Source organism: Myotis nattereri (genome assembly GCF_964212035.1).
Source record: "Myotis nattereri genome assembly, chromosome: 1".
Taxonomy (NCBI): domain Eukaryota; kingdom Metazoa; phylum Chordata; class Mammalia; order Chiroptera; family Vespertilionidae; genus Myotis; species Myotis nattereri.
Genome location: NC_138075.1, coordinates 112,092,883 through 112,114,926, shown reverse-complemented (window position 1 = coordinate 112,114,926; position 22,044 = coordinate 112,092,883). Strand labels below are relative to the sequence as shown.

Below are 22,044 nucleotides of genomic sequence, written 5' to 3'. Positions count from 1 at the left end.
TTCCCAGCTCTGGAACCCTAAGCTGGGGATTTGGTATGGGGCTGAGACCCCTTGGTCCTCAGGGGCAGCCTCCACAGAGACAGTCTCCCTCCCAGTTTAAAAAAGCTGTACAGGAGAAACCAAGATGGCAGAATAGGTAAACACCGGAGTTTGCTGCCTCAAACAACCACTTCAAAAATACAACTAAAAGACGGAACGGACATCATCCAGAACCACAGGAAGGCTGGCTGAGTGGAAATTCCACAACTAGAAGGAAAGAGAAAAGCACACTGAGACTCAGCAGAGGCACAGTGCGGAAGTAAAATACTAAGGTGCGGAAGTGCATGCAGAGCGGGCTGGCGGCTGAGGGCGCGGTCATCATTTTCAATCAGGAGGGAGTTTCAGGCTCTGAGCTCCAGTTCCGGGTGAGTCTCTGGGGACCCACACTCATACGGGAGAAGCGGGACTGTCTGGCATCGGTGAGAACTCGAAGGCAGCTTTCTCTCGGAGGTGCTGGCAGGGATTTCCAGGATACTGAGAAGCAGGGCCTCTGAGAACAGCCATAACTGCTAGCCCCGCCCTGTTGATCCCTTGGGACCCGCCCTGCCCAAGCCCTGCAGGGAGGCTTTTGCTGGATAGCCTCAGGCAGAGGCTAGATTAGCACCTCCCTAGAGATCCAGGAGCCAGGAAACCCAGAGGTCAGAGTGGGACCATCCAGTTTGCAGCTCCGTGGATCCATAAAAGACACACTCAGGGGGCAGACTCAGTGAGCACCAAAGCCCCACTGAAGCAAGTCTTGCCCCAGAGGGGTGTCTCCAGCACAGAAGTTCTCCCACCACAGACACAGCTGATTCTCACAGCCAATTGGCCTGGAGGTCAATTCCTCTCAGTGATACTTATAACAATCAAGGCTTAACTACACGACTGTGCACAAAGACCACAAGGGGGTGCATCAAGAGTATCCTCCTCAGGTAATTGGGGAGGCTGAACCATGGCCCTAGAGGACACTTAGTACAGAAAACCACTTTATCAACACAGGGAAGCATAAAAAATGTGGAGACAAAAAAAAGGGACACAAATGACAGAAATGGAGGAAAGCAAACTACTGGGTATAGAGTTCAAAACCAAACTTTTAAGGTTTTTAAAGAATTTTCTAGAAACTGCCGATAAACCTAATGAGATCTACAAGAAATCTAATGAGACCCTCTAGGTTGTGATAAAGGACCAACTAGAAATTAAGCATACACTGACTGAAATAAAGAATATTATACAGACTCCCAACAGCAGACTAGAGGATCACAAGAATCAAATCAACAATTTGAAATATGAAGAAGCAAAAAACACCCAACCAGAAAAGCAAAATGAAAAAAGAATCCCAAAACATGAAGATAGTGTAAGGAGCCTCTGGGACAGCTTCAAGCATACCAACATCCGAATTATAGGGGTGCCAGAAGAAGAGAGAGAGCGAGATATTGAAAACCTATTTGAAGAAATAATGACAGAAAACTTCCCCTACCTGGTGAAAGAAATAGACTTACAAGTCCAGGAAGCACAGAGAACCCCAAACAAAAGGAATCCAAAGAGGACCACACCAAGACACATCATAATTAAAATGCCAAGAGCAAAAGACAAAGAGAGAATCTTAAAAGCAGCAAGAGAAAAAAAGTCAGTTACCTACAAGGGAGTACCCATATGACTGTCAGCTGATTTCTCAACAGAAACTTTGCAGGCCAGAAGGGAGTGGCAAGAAATATTCAAAGTGATGAATGCCAAGAACCTACAACCAAGATTACTTTATCCAGCAAAGCTATCATTCAGAATTGAAGGTCAGATAAAGAGCTTCACAGACAAGAAAAAGATAAAGGAGTTCATCACCACCAAACCAGTATTATATGAAATGCTGAAAGGTCTCCTTTAAAAAGAGGAAGAAGAAGAAAAAGGTAAAGATACAAATTATGAACAACAAATACACATCTGTCAACAAGTGAATCTGAAAATCAAGTGAATAATCTGATGAACAGAATGAACTGGTGATTATAATAGAATCAGGGGCATAGAAAGGGAGTGGACTGGCTATTCTTGTGGGGGAAAGGGGTTAGGGGGATGCGGGAAGAGACTGGACAAAAATTGTGCACCTATGGATGAGGACAGTGGGTGGGGAATGAGGGAGGAGGGTAGGGTGGGAACTGGGTGGAGTGGAGTTATGGGGGGGAAAAAGAGGAACAAATGTAATAATCTGAACAATAAAGATTTAATTAATAAAAAAAAAAAAAGCTGTACACATTGGTGCTGGACCAGCCTGTTCCATGTCTCCCCTGCTCCCGCCACCGCCCCACCAGTCTCAATGTGCTTTCTTCTTTACTTCTCTGGTTGTAGGACCTCCATTCAGGCGGTTCTGGATGAAGTTTGTTCTGTATTTTAGTTGTAATTTTGATGTGGTTGTGGAGGCGGCAATTACAGGCATTTACCTATGCTGCCATCTTTGTTCTCACCTCCATTGATTTTTAGAGAAAATGTGCGTGGGGGGGGGGGGGTGGGGGCGGGGGTGGTTTGTAGACAGAACCACATCCATGTGAAAGAATTACATCAATTGGTTGCCTCTGCCCAGGGCCAGGGATCAAGCCTGGAACTGAAGTACATGCCCTTGACTAGAATAGAACCCAGGACCAAGTCTTCAGTCCCAGGGCCAACTCTTCAACCACTGAGCTAAACCAGCTAGGGTTAGAGGTGAATTTTAGCAGAGCTGATTAACAAATTCTTAGATATATAGTTGATGTAGCACAATTTCTTTATTTTCTAAGCTTAGGGATGAAATGCTATTGCTAAGATTCATGTGTGTGACAGTCTTCTATTACAACTCTTGCCTTTTTGCTAATAAACAACGAATAATTCCTTGTAAACCTCTGCCCTTTATGGGTAACTTTTATTCAATTAATAGGTGAAGGAAAAAATTGTAAACTGGAGATAATTTTTTGGCAAGCTTCCAAAAAAATGAAAAAACAGCACAGTTTAATATAGTCCCAATGCTTTGTAAGTTCCAACTCTTTTGGCAAAAATGTTTCTTAGTTCAAAACAGAGGAAATTATTAAAAGAAATCATAGCTTCTCTTAGATATCAAATAGCATTTTAAAACTACCTTATTAAGTGAAAAGGAATGAAATTCATGATTAAATGTCCTCTGGAACCCATCTGTACTTATTAGATTAGTATACAAAATATAGAAAGACTACATTTTGCACTCTGTTGAAAACCAAACATCTGAAAATATTTCTAGCTGGTTGAATACGTAGTCCTACTATCTATATATCTCCCTAACATACATATTTTGTCTTGAAAAATAACAGAGCAAGTTACTTTATATTTTAAAATTAGAAATGGAGTAGCTTTAGTATTCAACAATAATTTGGGGTTTTTTTGCGGGGGGAGGTTCTATAAAAGTACCAAATCTGCATTTGAGATGGGGCTCAGGAAGAAGAGGGGGTAATATAAAAATTGGTTTAAATAATTTATCTACCTATTTCAAATGTTTTGTATCTCATTTGTGTAGCATTATATATATATATATACAATATTTTATAAATAGTTCTATATCTCATAACTATTTAGATATATGTGCCTCCTTAAAAAACATTTAAAAAATTAGACAGGATGTTAAAATACCAGATTGTCTGGTTCAATACCAGATGCCTGGAAACCCTATTATAACTTTGTCAGTTCATATAATAGTAGCTCTTACTCTAAAAACTTTGAATTGTTTTGTGCCACTGTAATGACTGCGGGGGTGGGAAAGTGGGAGATGCCGACCAAGCAAGTCCCAAGCAGGGGCCTTCCCACGGTTGTGGTAAGGCAAGGCTACCAAAGCCAAAAGAGGGCAGCCCCAAAGCAGTGGCAAACCTGACAACAAGGGCAGAGGCTAGATCCTAATTCTGAGGGTCCACATTCCGAAGACAGCATCAGGTCCAAGTGGACAGCTGTCTAACCGGCAAGGCGGTCACAAGTGTTAAACTCAATAAGGAACAGACAGATCACAAACCAGGAAGAATTTGAGCTGAGCTGTGATCAGCCATCTCCAGCTTGTGGTTAGTCTCTGAGGCATCTAGTGGCCCATCCCTCAGCGTTAAAAGTATTGGTGGAAGATGAGCACTTTTGTAAATTTTCCTTTTGTGCTATTTTAGGATCCATTTAAGGATAGTGTTGGATCACCAGACCCACCATTCTCAGCAAGTCCAGGGCAGGAGGGGAGCAGCTAGATCTCTCTTCTAAAGAGGCAGCTATAGCCCTAACTGGTTTGGCTCAGTGGATAAAGCATAGGCCTGCGGACTGAAAGGTCCCAGGTTCGATTCTGGTCAAGGGCATGTACCTTGGTTGCGGGGACATCCCCAGTAGGGGGTGTGCAAGAAGAAGCTGATTGATGTTTCTCTCTCATCGATGTTTCAAACTCTCTATCCCTCTCCCTTCCTCTCTGTAAAAAATCATATTAAAAAAAAAAAAAAAAAAAAGAGGCAGCTATGCATGTATCCTTGCCTTAGGGAGATGGCTGGGTTTGGTTGAAGAAGGGTGTCCAAACAGGTCACCAAAGCAAGGGAGGACTAAGGTGAGCCTTGGTTTCCAAGGGACAGGCAACAAAGGAAGTCAAAGAACCAGGAAACAGGAATAGGGATTAGCAGGCTAAATTAGCACAGCAGGAAGTAGCTTAAGTGAATTCTGGAGACTGGGCCAGAGCTGGTACAAAGAGGTAAAGAGGGCTATAACAAGACTAACCTTCAGGGAGAATATTGGATGTTGTCCAGTCTCCTGGGGTGGGGGTGAGAACCCCAAGAAGGTGAGCTTACATAGTAACAGATGGCTACTCCTTCTAAAGTTTTTACTGAGGGGACTTGCAAATTTGGGGGCAGAACTGAATTCAGAGTGGCATGGATGAAGGATAATAGAGAACTGCTAATAAGAGAACACGGGCTTATGTAGGTAATGGTGTCTGTGGGTATTTCTGTGTGGTATGGATATTAACTCTCTCCTCCCTTCTTTCCCTCTACTTAGTGAGACCTTCAGCAAAGTCTATATTAATTACTGATGCTTTTGTGCTAGCAGATGAGGGAGGGCATAAACAGGTTCTGTGTCTGGTGAAAACAGCACACACATGGGAACAGCTTGACAGAGCAGATCGCTCCCTCTTAGCCCTTTGAGCCCTGTTCCTGGGATGAGATTGAACTAGGGTTTCCACCTGCTTTCCTGGTAGATACAAATGTTCTCTAGCATAAGAAAGATGAGGTCTCACAACCACTTTTCGGTATTCCTCCTACAGAGCTAGGAAATTTAGCAACTTTTCCAAGAATGTATTCAAGCTCCTTTTTTTTTTCTTAAACTTCAAGCTTTATTGATTTTAGGGCAGGGGGTGAGGAGAGAGAAACATCACCAGCTACCTCCCCCATGCACCCCCAACTGGAGGTTGACTGGGAATCGAACCTGCCACCTTCTGGTATATGGGATGATGCTTCAACCAACTGAGCCACATCGGCCAGGGCCAGGCTCCCTGTCTTGATTTACTGGGACATCTTTGGGTGTCAGTGAGCTGAATGTGGAGTTGGAAATGAAGTGAACATGCCGGAGAGAGGCAACTGGTGTTTTAAAAGTATTAGGTAACTTTCATTACCTCAAGGGCTCACAGTGGGCTCCTTCAGTTATCAGTTTGGGCCATTTAAATACGGTGGTTTTGTTTTTTGTTGTTTGTTCTTGGGGTTTTGTTGGTTTGTGTGTTTGTTTTGCTCTAATGAGAATATAATTCTCTCTAGATAAAGAGGAAAACATGGTGATAATAACTTCCAGACTGAAGTGAAGTAAAGCAACAGTCCTTTTTAAGTAGATGTTCCAATGATAGTCAAGTGGCTTTTTTTTTTCTGTGTGTGTGTGCCAATAAGTTGTGTTTAGCAATCAAGGATAAAACACATTTATCCCTTCCCCCACAGCCTTCTCTCCAGTCCATGCAAAACAAATTGGAGTGAAACAACACCATCTGCTCATTTCACACTCAGTGACAAAGCACATCAACTCCTTCTCAAGATTAGGAAGTCCAAACTCAAAAAGACACTCTTCTAGTTATGCAGGGGAAGGGGGGAAAAAGCCTCCTGAAAACAGGAACTCTATAAGATTAGAAGAGTCCATTATTTCTCAAAACATGACATTACAAGGGCTGAGCTGATGAGGGCTAAAAAGCCAAGGGCTTTCTTACAAGGGTGTCACATGGAGCTTTACCTAAGTGGCAGAAAGTCCTGTTTCACTTGCATTTTCATGCTTTGTGGCTGCTGCTTTAAATGAGGAAAATATCAGGAGAAAAAGACCATCATAATCACCAGAGCTCTTGCATCCAAGGCTGAGTAGAAGACAATGAAATAGAAATATAAGTCACATTCAATCTGAGTCATTTTATTTCTATATTTTTCTTTGCTGTAGCAACCACTTTTTTTTTGCAATCACTTAAAAAATCCAAATCCCTAATTAAGCTTCATTATTCCATTCAGAGATGATGCTTTGAATTAGAGAGGAAACTCAGTCATTTGATTCTAACCCTATTTACTTTACTCCGCCAAGCTCTGGGTTCAGAAGTAAAGATAAGAAAGGGTTCTTACTAATTCATATGAATGCCTCCAGAGATTAGAAGGATGGCAGGCATTTGGCTTTGGCAGCAAATCTTAAGCTCCACACAGTTCTAACTAGCCACCCTTTAAATAATGCTGCTCCAGAGGCCCCCTGGAACAATAAGTAGCTAGACTTGTCTTAGGGACCAGACCCTTGCAATGTATAGTCTTTAAAAAAATCGAATTTCATGCCACATACAGCATGCCTCACTGGTATGTGTATTGGTCATTTATGATCTCCGGGAAGAAACAGGAGAGTAATATAAAAGGGTAAATTGTGACATGCTAAGTACCAAACAAGTATACTTCTTTTTATTCATAAAGCTGTTACACCGGAATTTTGAGATTTGGTAAACAAGACATTTTAACTTGAATTCATTCATTCATTCATTCATTCAGCCAATGGTTGGTGTGTCCACCTGCCCAACAAACATTACCCCAGTGCCTACAGGGCCAGCCCTCAGAATTACAAAGACAAATAAGGCATGGTCCCTGCCCTAGTGGGAGAGGCAGACCTGCAAATCACGCAATCACAGAACTGTGTTTAAGGTGAACAAGTAACCAAAAAGGAGGAAGCAGTTGGCTCTATGCGGTTAGTAATGGAGGGGTATGGGATCCTGGGCAAGGAAAGCTTTCTAGAGGAGTTGATATATGAAAGAGGAGTTAAAATTTACCAGGCATGTGCATTCTAATCAGAGGGCACAGCTTGAGCAGAGGCATGAAAAAGCATAGAAGAGCTAAAGAGCTAGAAGCGGTGTGATATTGCTGCCGGGTCTTGTGTGGCAGTATTAGAGAGGAGCCTGGAAAAGTAGGCACAGGTTAGAGTAAGATAGATATTACAGGCCATGTTTAGACATTTCTCTGTAGACAACAGGCATCACTGGCAGGATTTCGTGAGAATATGTTTAGAAACATCTCTGTGATGGCTATAAGGAAAACGGATAGGGGGAGCATAAGAACAGGACAGGAAACCCAAGAAGAGGGCAAACCGTCATTGTGTTCCCACTATGTTGGCTTTTTAAAGCTTTGATACTTTTCAGCCCTTGTATTTCTAAACTAAAAATGCCAATGTTAGTCAACCCAGTGTTTTAAAGATCATGGATCTTTAATATTTTTAGTGCATACTGGGGTTGAGCATACAATTGAGTCTGCTTGTGGCCACTCGGCCAATCCAAGGGCTGAGGGAAATCAGTAACTCAGTTTCACCTATAAATCCTTGTGCCTCGGTGCTGGGATCAGATGAAGTTATAATAAACAAGCTCAACTAGAGCAGAGCTGGAAGCCAAGCTTTGGTTTCCTGACTCCAGTTACACTGTCCTTTTCCCCTAATTCAACCATGCTGCCTCTTGGAGCTGTGCTTTAGGAGAATTTCTGTCTCAGGGTATAGAAAAATGGGTAAGTAGTCCATAATGGCCAATCAAGGAAGCTGGAGATATTCAGGACTGGAGATAATCATGTTCACTCACAAATACAGGGTGGGGCAAAAGTTGCTTTACAGTTGTGAGTACGTGAAACAGAGTTTGTTCTTGTATTATTATTTATTGTATTACTTTTCATATTAACAACTGTAAACTTAGTTTTGCCCCACCCTGTATCTTTTGGTATCAAAGTCAGAAGACAAAAAATGAACAGTGTGGTACATAGATTATGTTCTAAGTTGAATTGGTCCACATTATTGTTCGTAGTTGATGAAATATCTCTGGAATCTGGCACATGTAGACACAGATATTTTAAATAATCTATGAAAGTAAACTAGTGAGTGAGTAGTAAAGCTAGAAGCAAAAAATAAAAAGTCAGTCTCTTTTGATTGATAGCTGAAGTACCCTACTTGCAAAGGTAAGCCATATATACCCTTTCCTTCTCATTAGAGTTTTTGTGTTGGCAAAAAAGGATCATGCAATAATGTTATTTTTAATTTTCTATTTGGTCTATGAATAATTCATTTAAAATCTCAATATCTTTCAAGCTTATTTTGGGGTCCAAACCATTGATTTAAATATCAGACAGTTTAACATAGCAGTACAGTACATGGCAATCTTCAGGAAAATGTCTTCCCTTTCTGTGCAGTTACACGCTTCTGGTGGATTCCTTTTGCATTATATCACATTGTATTACATTACAAGATCTTCTTCTTGCCATTAACTTTACAATGCAATTATTAAAGGAATCGTCTGATTTTTTCCTTAATGTTTGTTTCATTGTAATTAAAAGAGCTAAACTGAATCTTCTGAATGTATCTGTCAGGTTGGCAGAAATAGTAGAAGTTATTCATCCTCACCTTATTTTTGTATTCAAAGTACCACATCTAGGACTAAGAAAGGAATGCGTGCTGTTGGTATCATTATACTTCTTTGTTGTCCTGCTGATACTGACAACACAGTAGCCAAACAACTGTACTAATTTCTGGAAGCCATTTGTGACATTGATACTTGGCTCATTATGAACTGCAGCAAATCCCTCAAATAATTTCATACTGCTCCGAAAGTTGCTGTCATGCAATAAAAGCTCTCAATGATTATGACTTGGGCTAGATTTGTGTTCTACTTACAAATTTCCATTTGGTGTTTCTGTTTGTGTTTGAATCAGGACAAAGGTAACTTGGGACTCCTGACTTCTTTCCATACTTCTTTTAATCAATACAAATCAAAAGCAGTCTCAGAAATGACTCCTTGTCAATACTTCCAGCCAAGTCAGAAGTAAGTGCCATGTCTTCTGAGGGTTGCATTTTCTCAAGAAAGCGCTATTCAGGCATATCTGTTACTTCAATTGGTCTGATTTAATGGTTTAGTCCGTGAGCGAGGGCCTCTGTCACTCAGTGGAGTAATTTGATTTCTAAGTCACTAGTAAGGGACTAAAAACCATCTGAAACGGTAACACCATGTCCTGAAAGCAAATGTTCAGCTCTTAACCTTCTTGGCGGCATAGCTGTCAGGGAAATGCGGTGGTCTCTGATGCAGTCTTCATCTAGGATCAGTGCCCCTCTGTGTCATCTGGGTAGAGAATCTGACTTTGACTATCATTTCCTTCAGAATGCTGGGAGGTGACAGAACGAATGTTCCCTTTGGAAAGTCAATTCCCCAAAGTGATTCTTTTCTTCTCAACTGCCTTTAGCTGGCAAAAGGTTCAAACCGACAGCCTTGAAGATAGCACTCCAGGGCATGTTACAGAAAGGGAGCATGTTCTTCTCAAAGGCTATCAATCTGTCCCCTCACTTCATTCAGAGGACATGAAATAAATCTTCTGCTCAGATATGTGCTTTGAAAAAGTGGTCACACTGTGACTGAGATGACTTAAGACTTCACCCCACTGGGAGAAATGGTGGCTTGGATTATGTAAATAAGAGAGGAGGAGAATGGAACCAAGATAATCTAAACTAAAGTATTGTATTCTTCCTCTCTTAATTCCCTGCTCAACTCAGCTGATCAACATAACATCAAAAATAAGTATTATTTCTAGAAATTGTAAAGCTATCTCACTTGCATTCCTGCCTCTAGAATAAAATCTCAGCAGATTATAAAGATATTTATTATACTAGCTAGGAATCTTTTGGTGGCAAGTGACAGACAACCAATTCAAATTAGCCTAAGCAAAACGAAAGATTTATTAGACCAAGATTGGGGCATTTCACAAAACATAAAGTATAGTTGAACAACTGTAGGTACAGAGATGGAGCTGCACCTCAGGAACACTAGGAACGACATTTAAATTTGTCTCATTAATATGTCGTGATTTTGTTTGCCAGCTTCATTCTTCTGTGCTAGAAGCTAGTTTAGAAGTTAGTTTTCTCCGTGTGCTGAAAAACACAGTTCCTGGTCTCTGAGTAGTACTCCAAGCCAAAGAGTCTCTCATGGGTTCAATTTAGGTTAGACCCTCATACACAAACCAGTTGATTGTACCCAGTCTATTAGGATACCAAGATTGGCCAATCTCAGGTCAGATGTCCATACCAAACTCAATCAATTGTGGCCAGAAGACAGAGTCACATGGTAGCTCCAACAGTAACCAAGTGCTTGGAAGAGAAGGGGTAATTGACAGGCACTCCCACAGGTATCCACTAAAACAAAAAGAAAAACGTTAAAAATAAAAACAAAGCAAAGATATAAAGAAAGTAAAACTCAAGGCCAAAGTCATTCAGCAAAGACAGTAATTTTATTTTGATAATAGGTAGTATTTCAAAATAAAAACTATCATAAAACATCAGGTAACTTATTATCAAAAACATATTAGAAATATAAGGCGAAATAAATTGTGTATCTGTAAAACTAAAGAAATTCCATTAAAAAGCTATTTAAATTGATAAAAAAAAGAGCTCAATCTATAATAATAAAAGCATAATATGCTAATTAGACCAGACATCCTTCTGGATGACCTTCCAGACAAAGCCAGGGTTGCGAGGGAAGCCCGGGTCCTGGGTGCCAGAGGGAAGCCAGTGCCAGTGCCGGTGCTGGAAGCCAGGGGAAGGAAGGCCTACTCTTGCATGAATTTTGTGCATGGGGCCTCTAGTAAAATCATAAGATTAAATATACAAAAATCAATAGCTAGCCTGTGTAACAGCAATAACTTATTTAAGATGTGAGTTAAAAAAGGAAATCCTGCCATCCACTCTTCAGCAGGCGCTCAGGGGTGGTGGAAGAGCCAGCGAGGAGAGCACGGCGGGAGTCGCTGGATAACCCACGGGAAAGCAAGGCCTACGCCTGTGCATCTAGTCACCACCTTCGGAAACACCTCAGCCATTCTCAGCCTTTGAGACCAGCCAACACCTTTTTTTTTTTTTTTTAACCTTAACTTCTATTGCTGAATGACCATGAGCTCCCAAGATTCGTCAGAATTATTCCACTGAGGTGCAGGCTGAGGTCAACCGCCTGGCCAAATGCATCTGTGGGCTTCCTACACTTACCTGTCTCTGGGCTTCTATTTCGACCTTGATGATGTGGCTCTCCAGGGCATGGGCCACTTCTTCGGAGAGTTGGAGGAGAAGAAGCACAAGGGCGCTGAGCTTCTTTTTAAGATGCAAAACCAGTGTGGTGGCTTCATTATCCTCCAGGATGTGTTGAAGCCTTCCCAAGATGAGTGGGGTGAAACTCAGGATGCCATGGAAGTTGCACTGGCCTTGGAGAAGAACCTGAACCAGTCCCTTTTGGGATTGCATGTCCTGGGTTCTACCCATGCAGACTCTCATCTCTGTGACTTCCTGGAGAAACACTTTTTAGATGAGAAGGTGAAATTCATGAAGAAGATGGGCGACCAGCTGACTAACCTCTGCATGCTGGCCGGCCTCAGGCTGGGCTGGGTGAGTATCTCTTTGAAAGGCCCATCCTCAAGCACAATTAGGAGGCTTTGGAGCCCAGAGGTCTTTGAGGGGCCCCTCTGCATTCCCCTGTGTGACTTTTGCCTGGGCATCTCCCCAAAACCACTAGCCATTCTTTTAACCATCCTGAAGCCCTCTCCCATGCATTGGATCAAATGGAAACAATAAAGCTTTTTGCAGCCAAAAAAAAAGAAGAAAAAGAATTAAAATTCTTGGCCCTGGCCAGGTAGTTCAGTTGGTTAGAGCATCGTCCCAATATGTCAATGCTGAATGTTGCAACCCTGGCCAGGGCACATACAAGAACAGCCAGTGAATGCATATATAAGTGGAACAATAAATTGATGTTTCTCTCTCTCTCTCTCTCTCTCTCTCTCTCTCTCTCTCTCTCTCTCTCTCTCCCTTCCTCTCTAAAATCAGTCAATAAATAACCCTAGCTGGTTTGGCTTAGTGGGTAGAGCATTGGCCTGCGGACCAAAGGGCCCCAGGTTCAATTCCGGTCAAGGGCACATACCTAGGTTGCAGACTCCTTCCCGGCCTGGGCCCTGGTCATGCAGGAGGCAACCAATCAATGTGTTTCTCTCATATTGATATTTCTCTCTTTCCCTCTCTCTTCCACTCTCCCTAAAAATCAATGGAAAAATATCTTCTGGTGAGGATTAAAATCAATCAATCAATCAATAAAATAAAAAGTGTAAAAAAATAAAAAAGGAAACCCCATTCCTAATAGCATAAAAAATACAAAATGTTGGGGAGCAATCTCAGATGAATATTTGATCAAATTAGTATATAATTTATTTAGAAGAATAAACCATTAAGGATAACAAAAGAATAAATGCTAAAGGTAAGTATCATTAAGGATAATTAGCCCTGCCTGATATTAGAATGTCTCATACTTGAATAATTAAAACGTGTTATTAATGCAAAATAGATAAATTAACAAGATAAATAACCTTGAAACAGACCCTGATATGCTAATATATTAAAAATATAACTGCACAAATGAATTTATGAGGAATAATTATTCAGCAAAGAGTGTTATAACAACCGGTGGTTATGTAAAGAGAAAGTAGCATGCCAACAAAATTAAGAGTTGATCAAGAATCTGGAAAAGGTATTTGCAGCAAGTATGATAAAAGTTAATTTCTCTACTCTTTAAAAGCTCATTCAAATAAATAAGTAATACAAATAAGCAAAGATTGCAAAATAGTATAAATGCCCTGTTATTTCCACCTCAAAGGTTGGAATACAAATTGGTAAAACCCTTTGAAATGTAATTAAGAATACAGAATTTCTTGATAAGAATATGAAAAATACTCACACGTTTTGACTCAGCAATTCTTTAAACTATCTTGACAAAATAATTTGAGCAAATTAAAAGTACTATGGCCCTAGCTTGTTTGGTTCAGTGGATAGAGCAGTGGTTCTCAACCTTCCTAATGCCGCTACCCTTTAATACAGTTCCTCATGTTGTGGTGACCCCCAATTTCATTGTTACAAATTGAACATAATTAAAGCATAGTGATTAATCACAAAAACAATATGTAATTATATATGTGTTTTCCGATGGTCTTAGGCAACCCCTGTGAAAGGGTCGTTCAACCCCCAAGGGGGTTGCGACCCACAGGTTGAGAACCGCTGGGATAGAGTGTCAGCTTGCAGACTGAAGGGTCCAAGGTTTGATTCCAGTCAAGAGCACATGCCCGGGTTGTGGGCTCGATCCCCAATGGGGGTGTGCAGAAGGCAGCCAATCAATGATTCTCTCTCATCACTGATGTTTCTATCTCTCTCTCCTTCTTCCTTCCTCTCTGAAATGAATAAAAATATATTTTTTAAAAAAGTACTATGAACAAATCTACTCATTACAGAATTTTTTTGTGTTAACCATGCTGCCTGTCATCCCCTATCTCCTGTCCATGTTTTTGTTTTATAATGGCACTTATCATCACCTGGCATTTGTTTATTGCATCTTCCTCCACTAGAATGTAAGCCCCATGATAATTTGCCTACTTTCCTCAGTTCTGTATTCCCAGGCCCCAGAACCCTGCCCAGCCCATGATAGAAAACTGATAAATATTTATAGAATGAATGAACAACTCTGAACATCCAACAATAAGAAATGGTTTAGACAATTATTTATCTACTAGAGGCCTGGTGCATGAAATTCATGCATGGGCGAGCTGGAGGGGGTCCCTCAGCCTGGCCTGCACCCTCTCACAATCCGGGACATCCCTCTCACAATCTGGGACCGCTGGCTACTAACCGCTTGCCTGCCTGCCTGCCTGATTGCCCCTAACCGCCTCAGCCTCCGCCACCACAGCTTCATCCAGAAGGACGTCCTGAAGGTCGTTCAACTGTCTGGTCTAATTAGTATATAGTATTATGCTTTTATTATTATTATAGATTCAATATAATATTGCAAAGCTATTACATATATTTTTAAGAATAACAATTTATAACATGGGTAAATATTTATGATGAAATAATAAGTTTAAGAAAGCAGAATATATTTTACCTATATGATTACAAATTTTCTTATACTAGTTTCTTACAAAGTTGGAAACTAGTGTGAGAAACTACATATAGAAAAGATTACAAAGTTTCTTTTTCTATTATGTTATGATTATAAATATTAAAAAAAAGAGACTTTGTGAAGAGAAATAAAAATTGAAGGAGATACAGTTAAATGTTAAAGATGGTGTGGAGAGAGAGAATACCAGTGAATTTCCTCTCGTATTTTCTTTTGGGCATTCCATAACATGTATTTCCTTAATACTGGAAAATCTGATAAGTACAACATCAAAAAAGATAATTTTTAAAATAACTAATGATTTCAGTTCAATGATGTCTAATTAAAATAACGACAAATAGGAAAAAGAGAGGAGAAACTGCAAAGTCCTAAAATAGGGAACTATAAATTAATGTTTTGGTTTATTTTAGTATAATTAGATAAGTGTGGGCTTAATAATATGAAAACCTATAAAGCCGGTTATCCTCTGAATCACTGCTTTTGTTTTCCAATTACTTTACCACCCTTAAGTTCCTCTTATATAGAAATTTTGAAGCCTTCAAATGCTCTAAAAATACTGATTCGTGGGACCTATCCCTAAGAGTTTCTTATTCAAAAAGATTGGGGTGAGGCCTAGGAATCTCTGTGTTTTAAACATAGTCCCTGGGTGATTCTATGTTTGGGAATTCCTGGGCTAAATGATAGGGAAACTTTCTGCTTTGAACTTCTGGGGTGGAGGAACCTGTCATATCTGCCCTTGGGTCACTACTATTCCTCCACTGTTGTCCCAGCTGTTATAGTTCTTGGCTGTTGACCTGAGGGTGTGTGTGCAAAATCTAGAACCTTTATGCCCGGAGCTAACAGGCTGCCCCTCCTCTGGCCCTTGGGCCTTCACCTATTGACCTAAGTGCCAGAGGCTGTGTCAGGTTGGTCCTCACGGTCCACAGTCCTCAACATGATTCACTGGTTTAGTGTCACCACTGATTCAGAACCCCTCATCCTAGTGGTCATTGTCCTGTAGGCACATTTAAAAATGTTCTGTGCTTCCTCCCCATTGATGCAAGCTCAGTGTTGAACCTCCTTCCCAACAGTTTCCTCTGTTCCCATGGAAGTCCCATTGGGTTGTAACCAAACACCTCCATTTCTCCAGTCTCCGCACAAGCACTCCCTGTATCTCCTGCTTTATTTGAAATCTGACTCTCTCCTGAGGCCACTTCTCCTGCAGACCTCATTTGTTTAGATCTCAAGTAACCATTATGTGGTGTTAATATTCACCTGCCATTTCTTACCATTTCTCTTACATTTTAAAGAAAAAAAAATCCCAAGCAAAACAAGAATTATCTTTTTGAGAATCATGGCAACCACCTTAGTGTCTATTTTTTGTCATCTAATGACCAACTTCTGAGTCACTTCTCAGATATCTTAAGAGTAAAGTGGGTTATTTTCTCTCCACTTGAACCACTCCGTATCTGCCATCCTGGGTGACTTCATTGGCCTTGTGGATGATCCATCTCTTAGCTGCACTGCTTCTGCTGTCCTCCCTTCCCCTCCTCACTAACGTCAACACCTGGGAGGAGATTGTATGGTAATGTTTAGGGCAGAAAAAGGCCAATAGAGAATAGCATTCCCATTGATTCCTTCGGCATCAGACCCCGAAGAGAGGCAACTCTCTATTTAGCTTCCCAGTTAATGGTGAGGTTGGAAGTGGCTTCTGCTTAGGAGTTCCTCAGCTCAGGACCGCCCAGCACAGCTAAAGAGAAAGAAACCAATACACAGGTAGCTCTTCTATAGGACATAAACTAAAAGAGGTTTTTATGTCATCTAATTCAGCTCCCTAGTGTTGGAGAGCAGATTGTATGTATGAGTCTGGAAGGAGTTGTAATGTGGAATAAGAAGCCTGGCTGTTCTCTGGTAATCTCTTTTTTTGGCCATTTTAAATCCTTTATGGAAAGCAGTCGTGTGTGTGTGTGTGTATGTGTGTGTGTATGTGTGTGTGTGTGTGTGTGTGTGTGTGTGTGTGTGTGTGTGTGATATGCAAGCTTAATGGCAGACAACTGGATAGAGCTGAGTCCAGAGCAATGAGAAGGAAACTCCCAACATTTCCAAAACATACAAGGAATGCACCAAACACTATTGCCTAAAAGTTTTTTGGATTCCTTCACTCTTCTGAAACAGTATACTTGTAGTCTCAAATACACAATCTTCTATTTTTATGCTCCTACTTCCTTACTTATACCTAGTATATTTACTCTTTGATCTTCCTGAATGCTCCAATTCCTTGACATTCTCATTTTATCCTAGTCATTCTGCCCATTCTGGATTTATTTCCTACCTTATCCAAATTAAACCACATGATTTACCACTTCAATAATTCACTTATCAGCATCCAATTCTTCACCCACTCCTACAGTCTGGTCAGTTCAACCACCCACCATCTCTCCTTTTACCATGCATTACCTTATAAGTACTAGATGGAAAATAATCACAAATGTATCATTTCTAATTTCAGTTGGGCCCACACTTAATTCCCTCTCTTAATCCTTCCTGTGAATTATATTTACTACTCTTCTTAAACACCCTACCACGCCCCTTCTCTTCTTGCAGCAATAACCTTGCCACTACTTCATGGAGAATATTTAAGACTTTGGAAGATGAATTTTGTATTCTCTTACCTACAAACCTATTGCGCATACCAATCTTTGCCTTCTTCTTTTCTGGCTTTTCCCATCCAAGTAAATACCTCGACCTATATCTAAATAACTTTGTGTAATTAAAGAATATCTTTATATAAATACCAAATATTTAGGCCGTAGACAAATGTTTATAAGCACCAGATACCAGGCTAGGCAGTTGGGATATAGTGACCAAAGGAACCCAGCTACAATAAATGCCTATGGAATTGTTTGATAGATACTTCTTTGCCATGAATTGCACATTCCCTTTTTATTTTCTTGGTTACAGGGGGACCTGTAATGGTATGAAAGGTATGGAATGAGCACCTGAACCAAGATTGGCAATTAATCTTTTCACTGGGAAATTTGAAATTTGGACTGACAGTCAGAATCAGACTGTAACAAGGTAACTTGAAAGCTGTTGGTAGTGGCCATTTTCTGCAGCTAAGGCAGATTCAGAAAGATGTGCAAACAAGAGACTCTCCAAAAGAGGACTTTCAGGATTCTTTAAGATGCTCCAGTCTCTAGTTATATTCCCATGGTCTGGCTGCATCTTGGTCTTGTGCCGGGAGCCGGTCCATCCTTGCTGTTTCAAGGGACCTGGCATATATGGCATACTGTTCTTAATGTTTGCTCACCTTCTTGGCACTATGTGTTTTAACCAAGGTCACCTCTCTGAGAAAGGTTGTTTCCCCAGGTAGGGATTTTCCCCTGAAGTTAGGGAGGGAATAAAACCCCTTAACTAAGTGCCAGGCGGGTAATTAATCACTTTAACTACGAACAATCATGCTTAAGCTACATAATCTTTACTCCCTGGAATGGAGATAAGAAACGCCCTAACCTTTGGAACAGAGATTGATAGGATTGGTATCAACTGGTATAAATACAGATGTAACAAGACAACAGGACACAGAACCTAGACACAGAACCTAGACACAGAACCTACACAGAACCTAGAGACAGAAAAACTTCGCTGGAGAGAACATGGCAAAAGATCCTGGACAGAAACTGGAGACAGAACCTAGAGACAGAACCTAGCAAGAGAACATGGACACAGAACCTGGCTGGAGATCCTAACCAGAACTTTGCTGGAGATCCTGACCAGAACTTCGCTGGAGATCCAGACCAGAACTTGGCTGGAGATCCTGGCTAGAGATCCTGGCTAGGCTGCTGATCAACTGAACGCTGTCTCCATGTCATTCCTTCTTCGCCGACTCCGTCTACACCCTTGGGAACCCCTGGACCTGCTGGGGTTGGACCCCAGCAGTCTTGAGGTATCAGGGTCCTTCCTATAAAAGTATTTTCTGCTTAAGATAGTATTTTATATTGGATTTCTGTGAAAAAGCAAGATCCTGTCATTCTTTTGGAAAGCTGGACTGCCTTTTTTTGTGACTGCTGTCAGTTGGGACCCAGCCATGTGTCCTTTGAGGATAGAGGAATGGGTAGCAAATGTCAGGATGTTGTTTCTTATTTCCAGCCTTCATTAAGGTGTTACAAGAATGGAACATGCTCAAATACAGCTCAAAGCTGCCTAGAAACTACAGGGCCAGGGCGGAACTCTGTTCTATAAGGTCCTTTTTGCCTATTGCCAGTTACCTGAGACTACTGAGGTCAGATAATCATGGGCCTTGCCGAATCACAGCTGCCAAATTATCTATCACAGTATTTCTAAAGCTATCAATTACCTTCTCTCTCTCTGGAATCTTCAATATTTCCCTTCCTATTGGCTCCTTATATCAGTTCTCAAGTCCAATGCCCTCTTAGCAAAATCCATTCTATACTTCCCTACTCTTTCTATTCCAGGTAAACTCAGAAGTCCTTTATACTCAGTGACAAACCATAGCAATCAGGTAGAAGCCTTACTCACAGCTGCAACTGCACTTAATAAGGTTATCAATGACCACCTCATCACTAAATCCGAGGGATGTTTTTCAGGTTTTACCTTACTTGACTTCAGGAGCACATGACACTATGGACCACTCCTGCATTCTTGAAACATTTTCTTTCCTTGCCTTCTGTGATACCACGCTTCTGTTTTTCTTTTTACATGTCTGCTTATTTCTTTGCAAGTCCCTCTTTGTGTTCCATACCTTAAACATGTTGGTATTTGGTCCAAGTCCTCAATCTTCCTCTTCAGTCCTAAATTTTCCTGGGGCCATATCAACCACTTTCTTGGCATTGTCATGTATACCCAAATATAAGACCAATTCTCCAACCCCCACAATTATTTTAAGCAACAAAATGCTCTTTGAGGGAATATACATTTAGCAAGAAATGATCTTATTCAATGTTCACATAGAAGCCACCTGAAAGAATTGGCTAAGAAAGGAAACAAATTTAACACAGATTTAGAAATTACTTCTAGGGAAATACCTTCACATTTGCAAGTGTTGGATGTCCTTGTAAACAAACCTTTAAAAGCCACTATAAAAAGCAATATGATAAGTGAATATGATTACAGGATGAATGATGTAGTATGGTTAAATACTATGGCCTGGAAAAAAATTCCCAGTGACAACATCATATATCAGGGGTCCTCAAACTTTTTAAACAGGCGGCCAGTTCACTGTCCCTCAGACCGTTGGAGGGCCGGACTATAGTTTAAAAAAAACTATGAACAAATTCCTATGCACACAGCGATGGCAAAAACACCGCATGTGGCCCGCGGGCCGTAGTTTGAGGACTCCTGTCATATATAGTCAAAATTTGGGGGGAAGTGAAGACGATATATTCTGGGAAATTATGTCAGAGACTCAAAATCTGACCTTGGTGATGATAAAAAGACTGAAGAGTTTCAATAAAATTATATTTTAAAATTAAGTTTTATATTATATGTAATTTAAAGTATGTAAATATAAATTATTACATTAAACATAAGTAGATCCTTGATTATTTCATCTATATCTCTAAAAGTTTGTATATTCAAGTTGGCCACAAAGTTGTGTTTTTTGTTTTTGTTTTCATATATCTCTTGTCCATCTGTATGTCCACTTTGGAGAAGTGTCTATTTAGGTTCTTTGCCCATTTTTAAAAAAAATATATTTTTATTTATTTCAGAAAGGAAGGATGAGGCAGAGATAAAAACATCAATAATGAGAATCATTGATTGGCTGCCTCCTGCATGTCTCCCACTGGGTTCCAAGCCGGCAACCCGGGCATGTGCCCTTGACCGGAATCGAACCCAGGATCCTTCAGTCCACAGGCCAATGCTCTATCCACTGAGCCAAACTGGACAGGGCTGGCCACAAAGTTTTATTATGGGGACAGATTTTACTTGGGAAAACGGGGGTTCACCATATATTCAGAGGTACCTTATATTCGAACATATATGGTATAAGCTGATGGCACATCTCTCTAGCCCAGTTTTTCCTGCTAAACTCCAGACCCAAATAATGAAGAGATTATTGATATTTCTACTCAAATGTCCCATAGGCACTTTACACTTGTCCATAGTTAAACTCACATTTCCTCCCATCTTCTCCTCTTCCTTGTTCTCTTCCCAGTGAATGCCAGCGGCCTAAACCGAAATCTGAGTCACCCACGTCTCTTCTCTTCCACATGCTCCTGTTGTTTCTATGTATCTCCTAAATCTCTTATCTATTCACTTCTCTTAATCCTTCCTGCTTTACTCTAAGCCAGCAATTTTCAATCTTTTTCATCTCCTGCCACAGATAAACTAATTACTAAAATTCTGGGCAAACCAAAAAATATATTTTTTGCCTATCTGACAAAAAAAAAAATAGGTATAATTTTCATTCATTCACACTGAACTACTATTGTGTTGGCTGTTGTCATTTTTTTAATTTGACAATCTAAGGGAAAAGAGGTCAGTGCCCTGACTAAATAGTCAGGTATTGCATGCTTTTCAATTTTTTGCAGTACACCAGTTGAAAATCACTGCCTTAGGCCACCAACATCTTCTCTCCAAACAACCCTAACAGAATCTGAACTGGGTTTCCTGTCCTTTTCTCCTTTCAACCTACACTCCAGGAAGCAGCCCTAGTGTTATTTCTAAAATGCAAATTAGTCTGTTTAGAGACGATAGCTGCTTCTCTAATTCCCCAACCATCCTCCCTGCCCCCCTCCCAACTTAGTCAGGTTAGCTGTTCTTACAATGTTTCCCCACACTCCTTATCTTTCCTTACTATAACACTTTTCACACTTCTTTTATTATAATTGTTTCTTTCCTGCTAGACTGGGAACCTTGTTTCTCTTACTCACCATTGCTTCCCCCTAACACAGGGTAGAACCTGAGAAATAGTAAGTGCTTTATAAATATTAAATGAATTAACCAATAATTTTGTTATCCCCACACCCCAAACAATATCTGGCAAATAACAGGTCCTCGATAATATTTGTTTTATGAATAGATTGTTGTTGAACTAAGGATACGTGATGAAGCAACGTGTAACAAGCAAAATTAATATTGTGTAGGCTTTATCTTTAAAGAGCGCATATCTTTCTTAATTAGACTTAAGCAGAGATGGCTGCCTAGAACAGGTGGCTTTTGGAAGAAAAAGGAATAAAATTTCTTTACCAAGTGGAATGTAAGTGGCAAATGTAAAAATGTCAACATTTGTGCAGAAGAAAATCAGGTTTTTAGGACATGGGTAAATCCTAGTTAAAATTTGCTGTGACTAGAAGTATTCCATACTGGAATCTACTAGCTTTCTTCTTCTCTACCTTGAATACTGGGATTCAGTCAGGAATCAGCTGCTGAATCTAATTATTGCCAACAATTAAGCACTAAACTATAATGCCTCTCTGAAGTTGGAAATAATCTTTTCACTACAGAAAATAAGATTCTTGCCAAGTTATATATTTATAGAATTGATTAATTTTTCATTTAATTTTCATATCATCACTTAGATGAAATTTCTAGTTATTTTTGGCCTGCACTATGATAATGTATACCAGGGGTGAGGTATGTCTGGCCCCTGGGCCATT

The 22,044-nt window shown here is 40.4% G+C and overlaps 1 pseudogene across 1 annotated transcript; it reads left to right on the top strand.

The window, feature by feature from the left end:
* The first annotated feature begins 8,002 nt into the window (after window positions 1–8,002).
* On the top strand, window positions 8,003–11,969 carry LOC308526979 (ferritin light chain-like; annotated as a pseudogene). Its single transcript has 2 exons — window positions 8,003–8,006; window positions 11,421–11,969. The product of its transcript is annotated as a ferritin light chain-like (transcript).
* Window positions 11,970–22,044: the final 10,075 nt, after the last annotated feature.